The following is a 21,386-nucleotide window of genomic DNA, read 5'->3' on the forward strand; positions in this document are numbered from 1 at the left end:
CTCTGCCCCTCCCCCGTTCATGCTCTGTCTCTCTGTCCCAAAAAAATAAATAAACGTTGAAAAAAAAAATTAAAAAAAAAAAAAATAAGCAGAAATGCTGGATATGAAGAATACAATGAGTGAAATAGAAAATGCAATAGAAAGCATCACTAGTAGAATGGATCAAGCAGAAGAAAAAAATGTCTTGGTTAGAAGACAGGGATTTTGAAATTATCCAGTCAGAAGAGAACAAAGAAAAAGAGTGAAAAAGAGTGAAGAATGCCTATGTGATCTATATGATAACCACAAAAGAAACTGTTTGCAAATTATTGGAGTTCAGAAGGAGAAGAGAGAGAGATGAGGGCAGAAAAATTATTTTAAAAAATAATAGCTTAGAAATACCTAGGTCTCGAGAGTGTTTTGAATATCCAACTTCATGAAGTTCATAGATAACCAAACTCTTCTTAAAGAGATCCTCTCCAAAACACATTACAATAAAACTGTCATATATTAAAGACAAAGAGAGAATCTGAAAAACAGAAAAAGAAAAAAAAAGTTTGTAATTTACAAGCAGAGGTTATCAGCAGATTTGTCAGCAGAAACTTCATAGGCTGGAAGAAAGTGAGATGATATGTTCAAAGTGCCAAAAGAAAACAAAAAACAAACAACAAACTAACAAAAACTACCACCACAAATATTCTATCCAGCAAAGTTATCCATCAAAATGAAGGAGAAATAAAGATGCCCAGAGAAACAAAAGATCTGCCTTATAAGAAATTGCCAATAGTTCTTCAAGCTGAAATGAAAAGGTGCTATCATAAAAACATATGACAATATACAGCACCCTGATAAAGGTAAATATAGTCAAATTCAGAATGTTCTAATACTATAATATGGTGGTGTGTCAATCACAGAACTCTAGAAGGAAGGTTAAAGGATGAGAGTATTAAAAATAACCATAGCTTGGGCACCTGGGTAGCTCAGTTGGTTAAGCATCAGACTTCGGCTCAGGTTGTGATCTCACAATTTGTGGATTCAAGCCCCGCGTGGGACTCTGTGCTGACAGCTCAGAGCCTGGAGGCTGCTTTGGATTCTCTCTCCTTCTCTCTCTGCCCCTCCCCACATGTGCTCTGTTTCTCTGTCTCTCAAAAATAAATAAATGTAAAAAAAAAATTTTAAATAACCATAGCTACAATAATTTGTAGATAAATACAGAATATCAAAAGGATAAATTTTGACATCAAAAACATGAAAAAGGGAGAATAAAAAAGTGACGTTTTGTATGCAATTGAAGCTAAGATTTTATCAACGTAAAATAGACTGTAATATCTATGTTTCATGTAAGTCTCATGGTAACCACAATGCAAAAGCCTACACTATATTCATGAAAGAAAAAAGAGAAGGGAATCAAAGCATAACACTATGGAAAATCATCAATGTTTAAAGTAAAGTGGTAAGAGAGGAAGAAAAGGAGTCACAAAACAGCTAAAAAACAGTAAGATGGCATTAGTAAAGTCATACCTATCAATAATTACTTTAAATGTAAATGGATTAAATTCTCCAATCAAAAGACAGATTGGCTGGATGGATGTAAAAACAGGCTCCAGCTTTATGCTGCCTTAAAGAAGCTTAAGTCTGCCTTTAAAACACTCATAGGCTCAAAGAAAAAGAATGGAAAAAGGCATTCTATGCAAGTGGAGACTAAAAGAGAGCAGTTGTAGCTATACTTATATCAGACAAAATAGACTTTAAGCTAAACACTGTAACAAGAGACAGAGAAGATCATTGTAAAATGATAAAGCAGTCAATTCATCAAGAAGATACAATTGTAAATAATATATATAATTTTTATACATATTTTTATATTTTATATAATATAATTTATATATTTATATATTTATATATATATTATATATATATATATTTTATACAATTATAATATTATACACACACACACAACACCTAAATATATGAAACATACTAACAAATTTAAGGGAAAAATAGACATGTGGGATTACATCAAAAGCAAACATAAACAAATAGACTATAACAAAGCTTCTGCATAGCAAAAGAAATAATCAACAAAATGAAAAGGCAACCTATGGAATGAAACCAAATATTTGTAAATCACATATCTGATCAAGCATTAATATCAAAAATATATAAGAAACTTATACAAAATACAAAACAAAACATGAAAGAAAAATAATCTGATTTAAAAATGAGCAGTTGTAGTCATCAAGACAGTATGGTACTGACACAGAAACAGACACATAGATCAATGCAACAAAATAGAAAACCCGGAAATTGACCCACAAATATATGGTCAACTAATCTTCAACAAAGCAGGAAAAAATATCCAATGGAAACAAGAGTCTTTTTTAACAAATGTTGCTGGGAAAACTGCAAAGCAACATGCTGGAGAATGAAACTGGACCATTTTCTTATACCACACACAAAAATAAATTCAAAATAGATGAAAGACCTAAATGTGAGACAGAAAACCATCAAAATCCTACAGGAGAACATAGGTAGCAACCTCTTTGACCTAGGCCATAGCAACTTCTGTCTAGACACTTCACTGGAAGCAAGGGAAACAAAAGCAAAAAATATACTATTGGGACTTCTCAATATAAAAACTTCTGCACAGTGAAGGAAACAACCAATGAAACCCAAAAGGCAGCCTACTGAATGGGAGAAGATAATTGCAAATGACATATCTGATAAAGAGTTCCTATCCAAAATCTATAAACTGTAAACAAATTCAACAAAAAAACCCCCAAATAATTCAGTTAAGAAATGAGCAGAAGACATGAATGGTCATTTTTCCAAAGAAGATACTTATGTGGCTAACAGACACATGAAAAGATGCTCAACATCACTCATCATCAGGGAATAAAAATCAAAACTACTATGAGTTGTAACCTCACACCTCACACCTGACATTTAGTCAGAATGGCTAAAATAAGCAAGAAACAACTATTGGCAAGGATGCAGAAAAAGGGGAACTATCTTGCACTGTTGGTAGGACTCCAAACTAGTTCAGCCACTCTAGAAAACAGTATGGAGTTTCCTCAAAGAGTTAAAAATAGAACTACCCTATGATTCAGCAATTGCATTACTAGGTATTTACCCAAAGGATATAAAAATACAGATTCAAAAGGGTACATGTATGGAAAGAGCCCATATGTCCATCGACTGATGAATGGATAAAGAAGATGTGGTATATATTAAAAAATGGAATATTAGTCAGCCATCAAAAGGAATGAAATCTTGCCATTTGCAACTACATGGATGGAGCTTGAATGTATTATGTATTATTGTAAGTGAAATACATCAGGTGGAGAAAGACAAGTACCATATAGTTTTACTCATACGTGGAATTTAAGAAACAAAACAGATAAAAATGGGAAGGGGGAAAAAGAGAGACTGAGAGGGAAAGAAACCATAAGAGACGCTATGATACAGAACAAACTGAGGATTGCTGGAGGGGAGGTCAGTGGGGGGAATGGGCTAAATGTGTGATAGGTATTAAGGAGGGCACTTGTGTTGAGCACCAGGTGCTGTATGTGAGTGGTGAATCACATACAGGTAAATTCTACTCCTGAAAACAAAATTATACTATATGTTAACTAACTAGAATTTAAATAAAAATTTGAAAAAAATATTAGCTGTAAGTATGGCTAAACATTTTTTAAAAAAATACGTAACAATGAGCAGAGGGCATAGACATACACATGGCTAACAGGAACATGAAGAAATGTTCAACATTAGTAATCATGAGGGAAATGAAAATTAAAACCACAAGGTACCACTTTACACCTGTCAGAGATAATAGACAGCAATTGTTGGCAAGGATGTGAAGAAAATGGAACTCTTGTGCACTGTAAGTGGGATAGTAAATTGATTCAGTCACCATAGAAAACAGTATGGAGGTTCCTCAAAAAATTAAAAATAGAACTACCATGTTATCAGGCAATCTCACTTCTGGATATATGTACAATAGAAATGAAGCCGTTATCTCAAGGGGATATATATACTCCCTGTTCACTGCACCATTATTCACAGTAGTTAAATAATCAGTCTCTAAATGAATGGATAAAGATGTGGTATATATACAATGGAATATTATTCAGCCATGAGAAAGAAGAAAATTTTAACATTTGTGACAACATAGTTGGACCAAAGGATATTATGCTAGTGAAATAACTAAGTAAAAACATTTATATACCAAATTAAAAAAATTAAAGGTGGAAAGATCTGACTAAAAATGGATGTAACTGTCATAATCTGGGCTTTAAACTGTTATTTGACAAATACAAAATCAGCCTGATGGTATTGCTTCTTCAGTTACTTGTAACTGAAGTTACAAGTTATAAATTGCTAGTTATAAGATCATTTAACAAGGGGTCCAGTCAACCACCCATTTGTTCAACTGCTTATAGATCCTGTCTCAGTTGAAACCTAGAAACACAAACACAAAGACTTGCTCTGGAAATGCACATGACCAATGAAGACATAATCTGTGTTCTTAATTCTCTTTATTAGTAATAGATGATCTTAAGAGATGATTTTATGTTTGCAATCTGTTGTTGACCTTAGACATATCTCAGAAACTACCTATTGGATTTCACAGCCATTTGGTAATATTATGCAACATGAAATGTCCTGGTGGCCTCAGAGGATGTTAGAGGTCCATGTGATATCTAGGACTACAACTTTATTCTAAAACTATCTGCCAAACTATTAATTCTTAATTCTAAAAAAAAGTATCCATTGAAATCTACTAATTTCAATTCCTTCAGATATATACCTGGAGTGGGATTGCTGTATCATATGGTAGTTCAATTTAAATTTTTCTTTTTTTTTTTTTTTTTTGAAGAACCACCATACTGTTTTCCATAGTGGCTGTATCATTTTCACCAACTACACACACACACACCACGTACACACACATAAACACACACACACACACACACACACCGGAATATTATTTATCCATAAAACTGAAGGAAACCTTGACATTTGCAGGGCACTGTGCTAGTGAAATAGGGCGGAAGAGAAGGACAAATGCTGCATGCTATAATTTATGTGTGAAATCTAAAAAAAGATGCCAGTTTCATAAAAACAGAATAGAATGGTATTTGTCAGGTGTTGGGGGGGGAAGAATTGCACAATGTAGGTCAAAGGGTACAAATTTTCATTTATAGGAAGAATAAGTTCTGAGTATCTCATGTATAGCATGATAATAATAGCTAATAATATGGTTTGAAAGTTGTAAGAACAGATCTTAAGCATTCTTACCACACACACACACACACACACAAACACACACACAAAAGAGTTAATTATGTTAACTAAGGGGATGGATGTGTTATTTTCATTGTGGTAATCATTACATTAAATATATACATATATATATTTATATATATTCACCACGTTGTACACTTTAAATATATATATTTGTCAATTATTTCTCAATAAGCTGTTTTAAAAGTACACATTTTGGCTATGAAATTAAATAAAAGCAAAAGAGAAATAGAAGGATTCAACTAAAGTGAATATTATTACATATTGGATAAGATCTTCCAAAATATATTATTAAAGAAAACATATTTTAGGAATTTTCTCATGGGAAATTATTACTTCTCAATTGAGAAAAATTCAAATCATTAAATATTTCAATATTGAAAGTATTTAATATTTCTGTGTGGAATTATATGTCCATATAAATATATGCTGTCCCCAAAATATATACTCATGTCTATACATATATGATATTGGAATAAATTTTATGTGATGTCCTTTTTTACATGACATGCATCTTCAGAAATTTTCATCTAAATGAAGGGGTGAAATAAAAACAAGGATGGAAATAAGGCAAACAAAATTATTCTTATATATCTATATTATCTATAGATATTATATATTTATATTCATATATATCTTATATTATCTATGTTTTTTGTGTTCCCTAGTTGTCCAACTTGTCTGTGGCACAGGAAAAATGTCACTACTTGAAGTACACATATGCATACAGAAACATACATATTCACACAAACTAGAAGAGAATTCCGTGGATTAGGTAGAGCCTGCATAATTTTGACATCTTGTATGGTGAGCTATTTTCACCAGTATGGAAAAAACAGTAAAAACTAACTGTTTTTATGGAATAAACGGTAAAACTAACTGTTTTATGGGAAGATAACTGGTTTGAAGGATTTAGTTATAGGTAGTTAAAATAACATTTCAAAGCTATTTGCATCCTTTATTTATTCATTCATGCTCATCCCCTGTCTTCATTAATGTTCAAATTAGTAGGCATTGGGTGTGAAATCCTGGGAAGACAATCAACCAGGTATTAAGGACATGAAGTATACCAGAGAAATCTTTCCCCTCCCCATTTATCTACTCAATAAATATTTATCACTCATTCTATATATACAGTCTTCTAGGAACTTAGGATATAACAATGAACAAAATACAAAAGGTTACTGACTTTGTAGAGTATTCATTCTAATTGTGGAAGACAAACAATAAGTAATAAACAGGATTAATAAGTAAATTATATAAAATGATATTAGGTGATAAGAGCTAAGAGAAAAAAAAGGAAGATAGAGCATGGTAAGGGGCATTGGGAATATGGACATAAGAATGCAGCCTATGGTATCAAATATTGTCAGGTCAGCTTTATTAGTTCAGGAATTAGTGGGGAAAGCATTAACATAATTGTAGAAATAATAATTACAGTTATGGTAACTATTATGGGGCAAAGCACAGGGCACTGTGAGAGTATACAAAGACTGAAGCGTCAGGAAATGTTTCCCTAAATAATTGACATTTAAGCTGCGACTTGAAGAATGAGACCTGAGGTGACCTTGAGTTTTATCGTTAAGCATTCTGGTCTTTCACTCCTGTGCTGGAGTATTCTAGGGCATTAAGTAATGGTTATTGAAAATATCACCTGTTTGCCACTTAATAGCTTTCGTTCTGCAACACAAAAGAGAAAATGGAAAGAAATCCCAAACCTTCTGATGCTGTTCCCCAAAGACCGTTTAGTATAGTCTGGACAACTTTGAGGCTTGGATTTGTGTTGGATTATTGCCAGGAAAATGTGGGAGACGTTTTCTGCTTGCCAGATAAAGGCTGTTTTATCCCTGTTCTTATTGGGCTGACATCAAGGGAGGAATTTGTAGGCACTACATAGGTTCCTGAGGGAAGGTCAAGAAGAAAGGAAACTGGTGAACTAAAGGAATCATCATTAACATGAATCATCCCTTTTCCCTCAAATTCTGGCTTTTATCAGATAGAGACTCATGATCAAGCAGATCATCATTCCAATTTTGCTGTAACCCATTCTCACTCTCAAACTTTCCCTCCTTTGGCTAAGGATGGGAACACAGAAATTGAAATGACATTCTAGACTCTGAGACAGTACACGTTCATTCCTAGTAGGACTAGGAATAGGAGTGATGGATTCACAAGCTGGTAGGTTCTATGTATAAATAAAATCTTCTGAAATGGGGCAATGTATCAATAGACATAGATACAGTTTTCTAGACTAAACAAGTGAGGAAACCATGCAGAAGTAGTGCAGTAAAAAATTCCAGAGAATGCTTAGAATTTACAGAAATCTAATATAGAAGTTCTTATGAGTAAGGTCGCCAAAGTAAAGATGGTGAGAGAGGTGGGAGCACATCAGCAGAGGGTCCATGTGGAAGAATGAGGTGTCTTAGTCCCCCAACAGTAGCAGTCTGAGGTCAAATGCTTCTTTCTTCTATTCTTTCTATTATCCTTTTCTCCTGCCTCCCTTTCTTTTCTCTCCATCTTTTTTTTTTTTTTTTTTTCTAGTAGGAGTGAAAAAGGAAAGGTGGGAAAGATTTTGACTGATTTGGGTGGGTGAAACAGAAGAGAATGGGGAGATCAGGACAGGGTGACATTGGCAAACTTCTAACAACTTGGCATTCCAGCCAGAAGCCTGATAACCTGTAGAAGCCACAGGAGAGAGAGCAGGCTAGCCACCCAGCCACCGTTCTAGCCACTTAGGGAATACTGCCAAAGTTCCTCTTCAGCCTCAAATACATTATTTTCTGAATCCTTCTACACCCTATGCCATCTCTCCTACCTTTTCACATGCCCACATATTTTCTGGCTTCTGTGAAGGGGCAACTGTGACCTTGGATATATTATTACCTTTCTCTGGATCTCTATTTCCTCCTCTGTAAATAAACCATGGGTAATACTAGTATCTAAGTAATAGAATTGTTGTGAAAATTAAATAAGATTTACCCATGCATGGTACTAAATGCTTCCAAATGTTAACTGCTATTATTCTTACTATTATCATTATTCATTCATTTTGTCACTCATTCATTCATTCATTCATTGAATTTTGTCTATGTGAAATTCAAAATATCCACTCAACTAAGAATCAGGCACAGTGTTGGAAGATACAGAGGCGACCAAGACACAACCCCTGGCCTCAAAAATATAGTCTAATGCAAGAAAATTGCTGTAGAAGTTTGTAATTGCTTTAATAAATGTAGTCACTGGATACTTGAGAGTATAGAGTAAAAACTCCTGATTAGGTCTAATTCATTCCATGCCCATATTATTCACCTATTCAATCTCTTCTTGCACTATTCTCCAAGATATTTATTTTTTGTTATTACCCATCTGGTAACTTTAAATGGGTCTCATTTTTATTAGAATTCTCTTTTTCATATGCACAGACCCCCTTGCTTCCCATACACATACATTGCAAACTCATCTCAAACCTCCAGTCCCCAAATAGGGATTTCCTTCTCTCTCATCAACCATAGTTGATTATTTTCTAATTTGCACCACAGTTATTAATAGGTCTGCTATTATTTTATCTCACAAATTAAATTACAATTATTTGTTTACCTTACTGTGTTCTCCCGCACATATTGGATGGAAAGGTCCTTGAGGATGGAGCTTCTGGCTTATTTATTCTTGCATACTTAGAATATAGCACAAAATTGGTTATATAGTAGTCTTTCACTGATGCTTCAAAATTAACTAAAAGTTGAAATTTCTCTCCCTTGAAATGTTTCATGCTTTAGAAGCTATCTATTCTTATTTATTTATGTATTCTACAGTCAGAACTCTCATTTTTTTAATAATTTTTTTTTTTGAGAGAGAGAGAGAGCTCATGAGTGGGGTAGGGACAGAGGATCAGAAGTGAGCTCTGCTCTGACAACAGCAAGGCCAATGGAGGCTCAAACCCACAAACCGTGAGATCATGACCTGAGCCCAAGTTGGATGCTCAACTGACTGAACCACCCAGGTGCCCCACAATTTTCATTTGTTGATAATGAGTTCTAATTTTATGAACTGTTATCATGTATTAATAACTAATAGAATTTCTCTTTTTGGAGAATACAGATACACAAACCCTGAAGTGCGTTGAGAAAAGTGGGAACCGATATGTCATGTTTCAAGTGGGAAATATCAAGGCACTAAAAGCCTGGAATACTCAACTCCTTATATATCAGTATTCTACATAATATAAAATATTTAATAGACCAGTTACCAAAATTATTTATCACTTAATAAATACTTAATTTAAATAATATGTTTTTGTATAATACTCAGTAACACTATACAGTATTGGATATGAATTGTTTTACTTCTACATTGTAATAAACAAGAAATTGAATAATCACCATTTTCAAATCACTTTTTCATCTCCAGCTCTTACAAAATATGGTCATTTCTGGTTTTTTATTTTTGATTAAATTAATTTGTTTTCAGCTATACTAATAGTATATTTGTGCTCTGCCCAAATCCCCTCTGCTAGTGGGAATACCTACTGCTGACCGTCACTGAGTTTACCCCCTTGCCAGGGGTTGCCAAAGGTCACAGGGTAGCACCTCTCACAAAGTTATACCCCTCCCATGGTTCAGACTGTGTCCTCATAGTCTGATATGAGGTTGAAAAAGTCTGCTTGCTTCAAGTTGGGATAACTCTGAAGGTTCACCCCAGTTCCAAGGGTTGCAGGATTGGTTGAAATTTCCATTGTTTACAGCATTTTGTACTTTATTTCCCCATTGGTAGTGAACCAAGATGAAATACTGAGGAGGATATTGCACTAGCTGGTGAGGTATGAGACAAATGATAATTACTGTTAAGAATATGGAACTACAACATCGTTGCAGAGCACTGAGGGGATAATGACAGGCTTGGGCTGATTAATCACCAATTTGTGAAAGCCAGAGGACCTCCTTGACAGTATTGAAGGAAATTTTTATCTCTTGTAGCTAAAAGCACAGAGAATGAAGGACCAGGCTCAGGATTTAGTTTGTATGGGTAATAGACCTTCAGATGCTTAGTCCCAGCATGTCTACTATACCAAGGGCAGGGCCCTAAGAAGGAGAAAATGGAATCCTGAGACTGAACAAGGGATTCTGGCAGATGTGGGGAAATCCCCCCTAACTCTGCTGGGCCTTGCAAAAGTGGCCCTTCTGTAAGGAACCCTTGTTTGAAGACCAGTGAAGAGGCCTCAAATGAGACAGGTCCTTATAAGACAATACTTGGCCTTCCCTTCCTGGCAACCAAGGAAACAACAGGAATCCAACCCCAGCTTACCTCAGCAGGGGCTGTGCTGTTGAACCTATTAAGGGAGGAGTGAGACAGTTGCCAAGGGAGTTCAATGTATGCCTAACATGTATTAGTAGGAATCTAGGGAGTATGCATGAGACTTGATCCTGAGGGTGCTGAATCAAGGGGGCAGAGGTATAAAGTTGAATAGGGGAGAGCTGATCAATATGCAAATACTTTCCTATGGAACAGAATTTAGCACCGAGGCATGAACCTTGAGTGTGGTGTCAACAAGTAGCTAAGATGGCTCTTGGAAACTTGGGAGTTGGGGACAAACAAATTGAAGCATGAATGTTGGTACAACTTTAGCAGGTGATGAAGGATCAATGGACTCGTAGAGTGAGTATGGTAGAGTGGGTCTACCATGTAAGGCTGGAACTCTCCACTAGCTGGTTGGATATGTTGCACAAAATAGCCCAGAAAACAGTTTCTTCCATAAGTGATAAGGAATATACTGATAAGAGCAGCACCAACCGCAATGATAAACTCAGTAATTTCTGTACTCTGTAGCCAGGGATGATAGGAGATACTATTATGGAATTGAGTGACTTGATGGTAATGGGAATAATGATATCCTGAAATCTTGGAATCCATGACAGTGGATGAGGTGGTGGTACTTAATCGTCAGAAAAAGGATGAGTGCTACTATGTCAATGAATAGTAAGACTGGTGTGGTAGCCAGAGAAATGTTTAATAGAACACAGTGTTACTAGAGGCAAGATACATGGACAGCCAAAATATGGATTGGCTTAATTTATTCACTCAAAAGAAATAGAGAATGGAGGCTGATCAAAAGCCTGATGGCAGTCACCTCAACAAAAAGTCCCTTGATAGGTTTCTCTACTTGACCCAGAACCCACTGACTGAAGGAAATTTTCTTATAAATATGGGCCCAGCAAGAGGTGTTGTAGAGGTGAAAGCCAAGTGGAAAACAAAACTACTCATCCAAGGCCATAAATCAAAACAATACTACATACTGTGGGTACGGGAAGTTAATTACCTCAGAAATTAAAGAATATCAAACTTAAACAGGATGGCGATCTCTGTGATATCTCTAATTTATCAATTTGGTACCACTTTATCAACGGGGATCATGGCAAATGACAGTGGAAAATAGCTGAGCATACTTCACAATTGACTAGACTTCATATGTCCATGAGTTAATGGTGCAATGCAAGCCCACTCAGAGGCATTTGTCAAAGGGAGTGCAGTGAGAGGAGCTTTTTCCAGTCATTGGAATTTTGCGGATCTATTTGGTAGGGAAATGACCCTGAGGTAAAAATATACATGGACTTATAGGCAGTAGTAAGTAGCCTGGCTGACTGGTAAGTCTGGAAGGGAAAAGACTAAAATATTCTGTTCAAGGGTCTATGGAATCATCTATCTATCTATCTATCTATCATCTATCTATCTATCTATCTATCTATCTATCAGAAGGTTTCTGTATTACCCACCAGAGGTTACCACCATATAAAAGACACTAAACAACCAAGTAGAAAGAATGATCCAGCAAGTTTTTATTAGTGAATTTCTCCCAAGTGTTGAAATATGGGTACATGAATGAGGTACTAATGGTGGCACGGAGGGAGATGATATATGCACACTACATTATGGGCTGGCACTAAGACAGATCCAACTATTTCTAATGCCAATATCTAACCTGTCAACAGTAGATATTAATACTGTGGCTATGATATGGTATTATCTCCCCCACCCCCCCCACCCCCCACAAAAAAAGCCAACCTGCCACTTATGGCAAGTGGATGGACATTGGGCCTCTTTTGCTTTGGAAGGGGTAATAACTCAACTTGACCGAAACTGACACAGTTCTTGTTATATGACGGTTTCTCATGATGATAAAGTTTTAGCCAGCAGCATTAGTGAGAGATGTATATATTGTTTGACCTTCTAACTTAAGACTTGATGTATTACCACCTCAGATGATAAAAAACAAATTTCAATAAAGATGATGGAAATGTGAGTTTGGGACATGTGAGTTTGAGTCATATTCAAATGCTGTTGGCTTTATAGAGAGGTGGGATGGCTTCCTAAAGCACAGCTGAATTGCCAGATTGGGACACCGTCCTATAGAATATGGTATACACTCTAGATCCGTAGCATTTATATAGTACTGTGTCCCTGCTGGATAAATGTGTGGGTCCAGGGACTAAGACAATAGGCATGTACTTGATGAATTTATAGTCTCTGTTCTGAAAGTTTAGAGTTTGCAGGCCTAGAGCTCTTAATTCTCAGAGAGGGGAGTTTTCCACCTGGGGATACAGTAAGGGTCTCATTTAACTTAGACCATAGTTTTATAGCTATCACCAGTAACTTTAGACATCTGGTACCAAGAAATGAGCAGACAAGGAAAGAAGTCACTATTCTGGCAGAGTAATTGAACAGGATCATTAGGAAAAGGTAGGGCTGCTAGTACAGAATGTTGAGTTATAATATTAAATGGAGACGTATAGAAGCCATGAAGAGCATTTCACACAGAGGTAAAATAAGTATAAAGTATCTAAGGCAGTATCACACTTGACTGTTTAAGGAAGAACAAGGAGGCCAACTTGGCTGAAGTGCATTGGGTGAAGGGAAAATGGTGGAGATAAATGGAGAAGTAACTAGAAGCCAGATCACTTGGGACCCCCCCCCCCCAATACTTTTAATTTAATTCTAAATGTGGAAGAAACCAAAATGAATTTGAGCAGGAGAGGAACGATACACAAACCGTGGTTATGGATGAAATTGAAGCAACAGAGAAGATGATATACAAGCAGAATGAGTAGGGCAATAAGTTCTTAAAATCCCATTCCTACCATGAAACCTCCAATACCAGATGGAGGAGAAGTAGGGAATTATGTCTGGTACAAACCCATAGAAACAACTGTTATGATTAATCTTATCGATATACATTTAATGCATTTATTTTGCGTGCATATTTAATATTTTCATTTTGCTTGTTAAATTACCTCCTTTATTTCTGTTCATGAAACTTTTGACTTCTTTTATTGGAGGAAATATTTCAATGAAGTGTTATGCCTAGTATCTTATTTTATATAAGATTAATAGCGTATTGAATAAGGACTAGTGCACAATTTGTAAATTGTGTTTGTGAGGGCAATATTTCTTAAGTTCTTTTTTTAAAGATTTTTTATTTTTAAGTAATCTCTACACCCAACATGGGGTTCAAACCAATAACCCCAAGATCAAGAGTCTCACACGTCACTGACTGAGGCCAGACAGGTGCCCTAGGACTTCTTAAGTTCTAATTATTCATTCTTGATCATGACTCTGTGCCTTCTTTCCTATCCTCATTCATTAATGAGTTGTTTTCTCTTAGGTCATCAATTGGGGCAGACTAATCAGGGGCTCATTTTTTCTGTACTGGTACTAAAATTCTTATAGGCTCTCTTTAACAATCTTCAATTCTTTACATAAATATATATCACTTATTTTGGTGTCATTTTATTGAAAGCAAAGAAGTAGACAATGAGGACTAGGTTTGTGCTTGCTTTTGCAACTTAAAGAAGTACATATTTAGTTTGCAGTTTATCTAACTGTACTCTGTACTGTTGAAAACAAGAAAGCATTAGGCATAGTCCCTAATCTTGAGAAACTTAGTGGAAGAAGTCACAGTGTTACATATAAGAATTATGGAACTTTGAAACCTACACCAGAAGAAAATTTAATTATAATAATAATTTTTGCAGGTGTTCAGATATTAGAGAGAATGATATATCTGTATTAGGGAGACTTTATAGAGGAATTAGAACCCTGAAGGATGATTTAGATTTGAATGTCTTTACCTGAAAAAGCAGGCCTTCAAAGATGAGTTAGATTATAATTTGTGGAGATGAAACTACCAAGAAAAGAAGCCTGGTGGAAGTGACGCATATTTTGGCCTCCATTCTGATGGTAGGAAATAGCAACAGTGAAAATGATTGTAGAAGACCAAGTTCCTGGCCTTTGAAATGTCTGAGTTCATTTTCAGCCTTCAGGTACCTCTGCCTGAGGATATGAACATCAGAAATCAATGTTAAAAGGAACTTTCATTGCTGCACACTGAAGTCTGGTAGAAAGGGATTTGAAATAGCAAGTCTGTTGTCCGGGCTGAACTGGACAAAGCTCCTGGATCTTTATTGACAGTATTAGATAGGAGTTTGTGCAGTAATGAAGTCCTTGGCCTTGGATATTGTGTTGAAATATAAAAGAAAGGTTGAGCCTAAATATTTCTAAAGAGAGGTTGATAGGATTTGACCAGGGGGTTATATAGAGGGAAGAACACAAAAATTAGAGATGGCACATCAATGACTTAAATGGAGGAAATGAGAAGGATTTCTCACTATATCATGGCTTAGTAAGTATAGGACCAAGACATAGGTGGGGAGCAATATTACCCTCATCTTCTGACTGCCCATTAAATGTTAGAATTATCTAGGGTTTGGTCCACTGTTTCATTTCTCATCTACCTGTCCTACTTAGATATGCTTATCCCTGACTGTGGTTTCAACTTCCATCCATTTATATTTGTATGACTCCCAAATGCATATATCTCATTCTGACTTCACCCATTGAAGCTAGAATCATATTCCCAAATGTCAGCTGGGTGTATTTGCCAGCAGGCAACTTACATAATTGACATATTAAAACATATTACTTTCCTTTTGAATCAGTCCTACCTGCATCCTCTCGGTGAATAGCAGAGCTGTCTTCAGTTGTCTGGACCAGATCCTTACAGATTCCAATTCTCTAATAGACCATGTGATTTTTTTTTCTTTAGGAAATTTAACAAGCATGAAGAGTGCCCCCTCCTCTGACAGTGTTTAAATATACCTCAGGTACTTTTATGTCTTCACTTTGCTATCATAGATACACATGCAGATAATCTGCTCAGCAACTTTCTTTGTATATATTTCTGATGACTGGACTATTTTCCTCCCCACTCTGACTATGAAAAAGACAGATAAGGATTGCTTAAATTTCTTACATATTTTCTATAAAACCAGCCACACTTCACTGTTGTATCATGAGCAAAAATATTCAGGCTTAGACTCCATTTCCCAGTCATCTTACTAAAATACCAAGAGACTACTTCTAGACATAATCTCAGATCTATGTAATATTTTCCTGCATTGTCCCTTTTTTCTCTTATATTGGCAACTAGCAACTGATGACTACTGTTTGAAAATGACATTACAGCAATTTTTGTTAGTTTGTTTTAAAATAAATAGCAAGAGACATTCAGGGTAAAGTCAGAAATATTTCTAATGCTGACTTGAATGGTATTACAAATACTGTTGCTCTATAACTTTATACCCTGTACTCCTACACAGATATAAATTAAATTGAGCTAACATAACTGGTTGTGTGTATTGTCACTTTATCATATATATTTATCATCCTTTAAACATAGCTTTTAATTTGGTTAGCTTGTTCCAGTATCTTTTCAGATCTCAACATCAAGCTGATTGACTTGACTGATAATACCTTTTGTTGTCCTACTCATTAAAAAATAAAAATGATATAAAAATGCTTCGTGGCTACTAGAGTGACTTCTACCTCCCTAGGCAAATGTCAGCAATATTTAAATATTACTTTAATAATTTGTACATCCTTGAAAATTAAGCAAACTATCATTACTACAATCCCTACATATTATACTATCCTAAATATTCCTGTAGAATTTATTAAATAAAACTATGTTCACTGCCTTTCTCTCTCTCTCTTGTATATATACACACACACACACACACACACACACACATACTGTGTGTGTGTGTGTGTGTGTGTGTATTTATTTATTTTGAGAGAGAGAGAGAGAGAGAGCAGGAGGAGAGGCAGAGAGAGAGGACAGAGAGAATCCCAAGCAAGTTCTTTGCTGTCAGTACAGAGCCCGAAGCGGGGCTTGATCTCCTGATCATAACCTGAGCCAAAATCAAAAGTTGGTCACTTAACTTTGTTAAGCCACCCAGGCACCCATCTACTCTATATTTTATATACCTTTGAACTACTACTGAATGCCCTTTCCATCATTGCAGCATTTGACTAGCCCTTCATTGCCATGTCATGAAATGTGGTTTCTTGTCCTTAATGATTCTCTGTGTTATTTGCAACTCTATAAAAGGAATTTAAGTAATTGCAGGTACACTTACATCATACCAAATCAAGTACATGTGAACAGTTTTAATGGTTAATAATGTTAGGTAATTTTTATATTAATTCATGTTGAAATATGATTATGTCCTTAGGGAAAGTGGCAAGGCCAATTAATTTCTATTATTAAATTCTGACCTTGCATTTTAGAGTGAAATAAGTTTAGATTTATTAATTTATTTGTTCAACTAAAATACGTTCATTCCTAATCGTATTCATTCCTGATTATATACTATGCATTGGTAAACAAGGAAAACAAAGCCCTTTTGCTTAGAGCTTATCAGTGAGGTCTAAAAGGCTTATAGACAATGAAGCAAGTGATTAGAATAAAATCTGCTGTGTGTTTGATAGGCTGATATGATGACTATTATTCATATTTTCTTGTAGTTTCAAACCAATACTAAAACAAATTATTGGCTTCTCTGAATTGTTAGTTGGCCAAATTCCAGTGGGAAAATATTTTGAGTTTTTTTTTTTTTTTTCAATGTTTATTTATTTTTGGGACAGAGAGAGACAGAGCATGAATGGGGGAGGGGCAGAGAGAGAGGGAGACACAGAATCGGAAACAGGCTCCAGGCTCTGAGCCATCAGCCCAGAGCCTGACGCGGGGCTCGAACTCACGGACCGCGAGATCGTGACCTGGCTGAAGTCGGTCGCTTAACCGACTGCGCCACCCAGGCGCCCCTTGAGTTTTAACTTAGTTGTCAACTGGTAGGTAACTTTAAACAACCTCAGAAATGCGATCTCCTAAATTCTTTTCTCTGCATCATATCCATTTCCGCTAATGGTGAAATGTTTCAGAATCATCTTTTCTTTTATATTTTGTGACTTAGTATATCTTTTTTTTTTTTTCAACGTTTATTTATTTTTGGGACAGAGAGAGACAGAGCATGAACGGGGGAGGGGCAGAGAGAGGGAGACACAGAATTGGAAACAGGCTCCAGGCTCTGAGCCATCAGCCCAGAGCCTGACGCGGGGCTCGAACTCACGGACCGTGAGATCGTGACCTGGCCGAAGTCGGACGCTTAACCGACTACGCCACCCAGGCGCCCCAGTATATCTTTTTTTAAAATAATCTTTTACATGAAGTTACCATACTGGGTAACTTACTACTAAATTATTCATTCAAGACCCAATTCAAAAGATGTCTCCTTCAGAACTCCTTGTTTGCTATCCAAAGTAACTTCTTAATTCTGCAAGTTCACCTTTGTGTAAATATAATTTGTATAAATCCATTGATATACCATGACCTATGTATACATTTGTCATAACTGTTTCTTTTAAACTTCAAAGGCAAAAATGGAATTTATTGCCTAGCTTTTGAAATTCCTTAAATATGGAACAAGTGCTCAAACGTAGGATTGCAATACAGTGATTGCTTGATGACAAAAATTTGCACAAGGTCCAGAATGCCTCCCAGAACATTTGACCAGTTAATGACATCACTGACATTTGTTTACGATTCCTATTTTCTAGATTTGGGAGCTGAGGGTCTTTCTAACGTTTCTAATTTCCTCTGCTACTTTGTAAATTTCTTAAAGGCAGAGATAATATCTCATTCAACTTCACAACATCTATCATACTGCTCTTCACATAGAAGGAACTCAATAAGTATCAGTCAAATTAATTAATAAAACATCAACTGAGGCTGATAAAACAAGATGCCATGGACTGGGCGGGGGAGGGGGTGCTTAAATAACAGAAATTTATTTTCTCACACTTCCGGAGGCTGGAAGTCTGAGAGCAAGGTGCCAACATAGCTGGTTTCTCATGAGGTCTCTCTTCCTGGTGTGCAAACAGCTGCCTTCTCACTGTGTCCTCAGGTGGCAGAGAGAAGGCGAGGAAGAGTTCTGGTGTTTCATCCTCCTTGTATAAGAGCACTAGCTCTCTTGGATCAGGGCTCCACTCTGTGAACCTTTTTAACCTTAATTACTTCCTCACAGACCCCCATCTCCAAATACAGTCACATTGGAGATTAGGACTTCAACATATGAATTTTGGGGAGACACAGACATTCAGTCCATAGCAATTATTAATGTAATCATTAAACACGTATAGTGGACATTTGAACTTGCTCTCATGTATACCACAAATCAATTGTGGAAGTACCAACCTTCTTTCTTTTCTTTTTTTTTAAGTTTATTTTTATTTACTTTTTGAAAGAGCAAGTGGGAGAGAGGCAGAGAAAGGAAGAGAGAGAGAATCTTAACCAGGCTTCACACTGCCAATACAGAGCCCAGAGTGGGGCTCAAACTCATGAACCATGAGATCATGACCCGACCTGAAATCTAGAGTTGGACACTTAACCGATTGAGCCACCCACACTCCCCCTTATTTTGTTAGTCAGTGGATAGAAATAAAAAAAAAAAAAAAAAACTACAATAGTGTTCTATATATGAATGCCTAGAAAAAGGTTTTATTTTCTTTTTCTAGTATTGTTTTTCAAAATTTCCAGCTATATCCTTTAGGGGTATTTTCAAATCATCCCAAATTTGGGAGAAAAACACCCTCAATTTCTCCTTTCTCTAACCGCCATGTCTAACTAGTCACCAAGTCCAATTAGTTTACTTCCTATATGCTCCCTGAATCTCTTTTTCTTGTTTATTTCTGTGGCCACTGCCTCAGTTCAACCATTTCATTTTTATTTAATCTAGAGATTAATGCAAATACCTGATAGCTGGAGGTAGGTGATAAGCTGTGTGGGCAAGTGCTGACCCTGGAGTCAGCTGACTGTGTTCAATGCCCAGTTCTGCCTCTCAATGGCTGTGATGCCTTGTCAAATAAAATATATATGTGTATGTGTGTGTGTGTGTATATATATATATATATATATATATATATATATATATGAATTAATTATTCAGCAGACATTTACTGAGTATAGGCTTCATGTGTGTGTGTATATATATATATATATATTTCCTCATATAATTCTAATTATATTAAAATAATTTAGTAATTATCAAATGAGATAGTATACTCATAATAAACCACTAAGAAATTTTCATTCTTCCCCTTTTTTTCCTAGCTTCTGTTTTCTCCTATATTCTCCCCAATGTACAAATCCCCTTAAAGCTCATATTTGTACATGCTGTTCTGTTTGAATTCTATTACTGACTTTCCATCAACATACAGGGCGAATCCCAAGCACTGTAGTGTATTATTCAAGGTCTTTAAAAATCTGAAACCAACCTGCCTCTTTCAGATCAGACATTTCAACTAACCACATGTATCTATAGTCCTTAAGGCATTCCATGCTCTATTTCATGTGGCTTTGTATGTTTTTCTATTATTTGAATTAATTATCTGCTCTTCTTGTTATTGATGTACATGTCTCTCTCCTCTATCATCTCAACCCCTTGTCATGTCTCCCCAACACTGCTGCAAATAGTCATACTTTACTAATCTTCAAGTTTTTCATTTATCCTTTCAGTAAACATATTCCTTGGGGTTCTGCTGTATTCTTGGCATGATGTAAAGAGATTAAGAAGACATGACACTAGTCCATGCAAATTCTTTGTAATGTTAGGAAGGACAGTTTTATAGATAAACTGATGCAGAGAGAGGATAAGTTCCTCACAAGGTCTCACACTTACTAAGCTGTAGAGACTGCAAATCAGGCCTTCTAACTCCTAAGCCAGAATTATTACTACTCTGCCAAGGAGACTCCAGAGCATAACAAATAGAAATGACAAAATTCTATAATTTGACTGGTTCCTGATACCACATATCGGTAAACACTTTGCACAAACCTTTATATTAGTTACTCATAACGTTTGCTGATGCACATAATATCAGAAATAATATTTACTCATATATTGCATTAAATGGATGGTGGAAGAGAAAGGCATGCCAGTAAGGTAAGGTGATATCTTGGTAGTGTAGAAATGTAATAAATATGCCATTAGTACTTAGAAGGAGATGGTGAGTATTTAGTTCTTTATACATAACAGTCTCTGGTAATTTTAAGAAAAAAATAATGTATGCTTATATGAATTGATTATTCAGCAGACATTTATTGAGTACTGTATGCCACATATTCTTCTATAAGCTCTTTTTTTAAGTTTATTTATTTTTCAGAGAGAGAGCCAACATGCACATGCATGTGAGGGAAGGGGAGGGGCAGAGAGAGAGGGGGAGAGAGAATCCTGAGCAGTCTTCACACAGTCAGCACAGAGCTCAGTGTGGGGTTCGATCTCACAAACCGAACCATGAGATCATGACCTGAGCTGAAATCAAGAGTTGGAGACTTCACTGACTTAATGACTTATCCATGCCTAGTGTTTCAATAAAAGTTACAGTCAGAAAATTATTAAAACTGGAGGATTTTAGACACACGTTGTCTGCTTATTATTTAAAATTTCTTATAAAAAGTAACAAAATACAATGTACATGTAGGGGTTTGTGCATTAAATTTATTACATAAGCAAACATCAAAAAAGTTAAAAAATAAAGAATCACATCTGCAGGTCATCAAATTAGTAAAATTAGCAAATTGTTCTAATTTACTTATGTTTACCATTTTTAACGATGTGCAAAACTTTGCAATCTTTCTGGATATTAAGTAATGTTTTAATGTACCTTTAAATTTTTGTTGCTTCTAGAATTTTTTTGTAAGCATGTCTACTCTT

General features: G+C 35.7%; 1 long non-coding RNA gene across 2 annotated transcripts in view; it reads left to right on the forward strand.

Annotated features, from left to right (window-relative positions):
- Window positions 1–21,386, forward strand: part of LOC123593782 — a 634,051-nt gene that overhangs the window by 531,230 nt on the left and 81,435 nt on the right. For both annotated transcript variants that reach the window (XR_006710500.1, XR_006710502.1), the window contains exon 6: window positions 15,383–15,440. This is a non-coding gene — a long non-coding RNA (uncharacterized LOC123593782). The remainder of the gene's footprint in view (window positions 1–15,382; window positions 15,441–21,386) is intronic.

The sequence above is a fragment of the Leopardus geoffroyi genome, chromosome B1 (assembly GCF_018350155.1).
Source record: "Leopardus geoffroyi isolate Oge1 chromosome B1, O.geoffroyi_Oge1_pat1.0, whole genome shotgun sequence".
NCBI lineage: Eukaryota > Metazoa > Chordata > Mammalia > Carnivora > Felidae > Leopardus > Leopardus geoffroyi.